This window comes from Sorghum bicolor, chromosome 10 (assembly GCF_000003195.3).
Source record: "Sorghum bicolor cultivar BTx623 chromosome 10, Sorghum_bicolor_NCBIv3, whole genome shotgun sequence".
Lineage (NCBI taxonomy): Eukaryota > Viridiplantae > Streptophyta > Magnoliopsida > Poales > Poaceae > Sorghum > Sorghum bicolor.
In genome coordinates, this window is record NC_012879.2 from 44,627,953 (window position 1) to 44,631,127 (window position 3,175).

Genomic DNA, 3,175 nt, shown 5'->3' on the forward strand with positions numbered 1-3,175 from the left:
CCCTTACGGCTAGACTTGGGTCAGGAGGTTTGGCCCATTACGAGACGAGTTCAAGGCTTGATCCGACAGCTCAGAGTTTTGCGCAAGGAGACAAGATGTGGAGATCAAGCAGGATTCTAGTCGGTTAGAATAGGGATTGATATCAAATTATCCATGGCAATTGTAACCGACTAGGATTGGTTTCCAGATCTGTAACCCTGCCCTCCAGACTATATAAGGAGGGGCAAGGGACCCCCCTAGGACAGATTGTTCCCTCAACACAAATCAATACAACCAGACGCAGGACGTAGGTATTACGCCAACTCGGCGGCCGAACCTGGATAAAAAGCTTGTCCGTGTCTTGCGTCACCATCGAGTTCGTAGTTTGCGCACCGTCTACCGATAAACTACTACCGTGGGTATACCCCAAGGTAGACTGCCGACTAGCTTTCGTCGACAGTGGCGCGCCAGGTAGGGGGTGTGCGTGCAACTTCTCCGGCGAACAAGATGGTCACGATCCCAGCTTCCGCGGCCGTGCCTGAAGGCCTCACGTTCACCGTCGGCCAGATCACGTGGACGACGTGCAGCGGCGGCCTCACGACCACGGTTTCGAAAGAAACTCAGATCCAATCTGAGAACACGTCGTCTCCGACCACTCGCGTGGCGGAATCGAGCGCCCGACCATCGCTCCCGCTCTACAAGGGAAAGAAGATCGACTGCTCGGACCTTCTCCAAGCGCTCGATCACGCTGATTCCAAGCTACTTGAAGCCTCCCAACTAGTGGACGGAATCCTGCGTCAGCCTGATCAAGCTGCTCCAACGGATTTTTTCAAATCCCGTCGGCCAACTCGTGTCGTTACACACGAACGGCTGGGAACGTCTCTGACAATAACCTCAACTCCCTCAGGACGATCTGTCAAGCTCAAGAAGGGAGACTATCCTTGCGGCCTGAACAACTCGGCCTCTCTCTACTCGCGGCACATCCAATCCGTTTTCAGCAAAGCGGGTTGGTCGCCAAACAGGAACGGTCGTCACTACGTCAACATGGTGACAGTCCAAGAACTACGGGATGGCCAGGCTTCCAGCACCAACTCGAGCACCGGTTCCGTCCCCACCGAAGTTATAAACACCGAAGACGAGGACTACGACCTGGATTTGCCCTCACACCCTCCGGGTTTCCCTCGTTTCCCGGTATTTCCCCCCCGGCAAGGAGATATTGTTTTCAACGTCAGCGCCGACGAGCCGGTCGTTGATGGAGAAACAGATGAGCAGAGGCAACTCCGCGAGCAACGCAACGCCGATCGCGCCCGACGACGCGCAGACGAGCAACAACAAGTTCCACCGCATAATCTTAACGATGCTTTTGACATGGTCGGGGATCAGCCAGTCTACAAGACGCCAAGCGCCAACGTGGCTGTCGCCATGGCCAATCTAGATCGGCTCCCTGATACCCCTGAGTGCCAGGGAGTCCGGACCAGCATCCGAGCACACCTGATCGCCGCAATGGGACAGACAGCCACTCTGCTCAAGAGAGTCCAGGACGTCTCTTACACGGAGGCCACCTCCGACCAGACTAATCGTAGCCGGACCTCACCGCCTCCCAGCAGGCGTCACCGCAGCCGCTCTCCCGACAACCGTCGAAAAGATTCACGGCGTGACGATGGTGGTCGGGACACTGACGGTCACCGCGAGCAGAACCGCAGACGCGGTCAAGAAGTAAACCAGCACAGGGATCTGCGGCATAACATCCCTCCCAAAGATGCCCGGGACCGCATCAACAGGCGAGCCACAGAGAGAGCAGTCCACGAAAACCTGCGCCGTATCGAGTACGATGCAACGCACGGCCCCCCGGGCCTGAGACAGTTCTCCTCACACCTCCGCCAGGTCGTGTGGCCCCGCAATTTTAAGCTCGAAAAACTTAAGAAATACGACGGCAAGGAAAATCCAGAGAACTGGATCACTCTCTATGAAATCGCCGTCCGATCAGCAGCAGGAGATGAGCACGTCATGGCCAACGACTTCCCCGTAGTCCTCGACCAGGCTGGTCATCTGTGGCTTCTTGGCTTGCCCGAGGACTCCTTCGACTCTTGGAAAGAGCTACGCCAGGCTTTCATCGACAACTTCATCGCCACATGCGAGCAGCCTGGAAACAAGTATGACCTCGAAAGGATAAGGGACAGGAAGAACGAACCTCTGCGCGATTACATCCGACGATTCTCGGATATGCGCCTTATGATCCCGAAGATTTCCCACGACGAGGCCATCTCTGCCTTCATCAAGGGCCTGCGCTTCCATGAAGCGCTGAGGAACAAGCTGTTGCGTAAACGGCCAACAACGGTGGCGGAACTCCTCGCCACAGCCAAAAATTACGCTGATGCCGACGACGCAGAAAAACTAATCCGAGACGATGCGAGAGGTCCCGACCAGCCTCTCCGACGAGATGACGGTCGTGGTCGCTACGACAACAGGAACCACCGCCGCCCCGACAACCGCGATTATAGAGAAGGTTGGGATCGGCGGCGCGACAACCGCGACGATGTCAGAGGAAAGAGCCCCCGCGACTACGACCACGAAGTAAATACGGTCAAGCGTCCCAACGGGCGGCGGGACTACCAAGAAGACTACAAAAAAACGTTGAAGGGACCATGCCAATTACATCCAAAGTCTAATCATACCATGGAAGAGTGTCGCGTCCTCAAAAGCATCTATACATGGCGAGCCGCCCAAGACGACTCCGCCAAGAAAAACGGCAAGCGAGACAGGCACGACCACGAAGACGAGGATGAGGACCAGGATAGGGACCCCCGACACCAATACGTCAGCCCCACTGACGTGGTCCACTCCATCTTCGGGGGCAAGGTCTCCATCGAATCTAAGCGAGAAAGGAAGCTATTAAAGAGAGCTTGCCTCAACATAGACAGCACGGACGGGCTGATCGCAGACCCAAAATTTCCCCCGTGGTCGCACAGGGAGATCTCATTCAACAGGAAGGACCAGTGGGCCGCTATCCCAGAGCCAGGTCGTTTCCCCCTGATCCTGGACCCTTGCATCAACAGCATCAGATTCGAGCGCGTGCTCGTGGATGGGGGAAGCTCCATCGACATCCTCTTCCGCAATAGCCTGCCCGCTCTCAAGATATCTCCTGCACAACTAAAACCTTACGATGCCCAATTCTGGAGGGTTTTGCTAGGTCAGA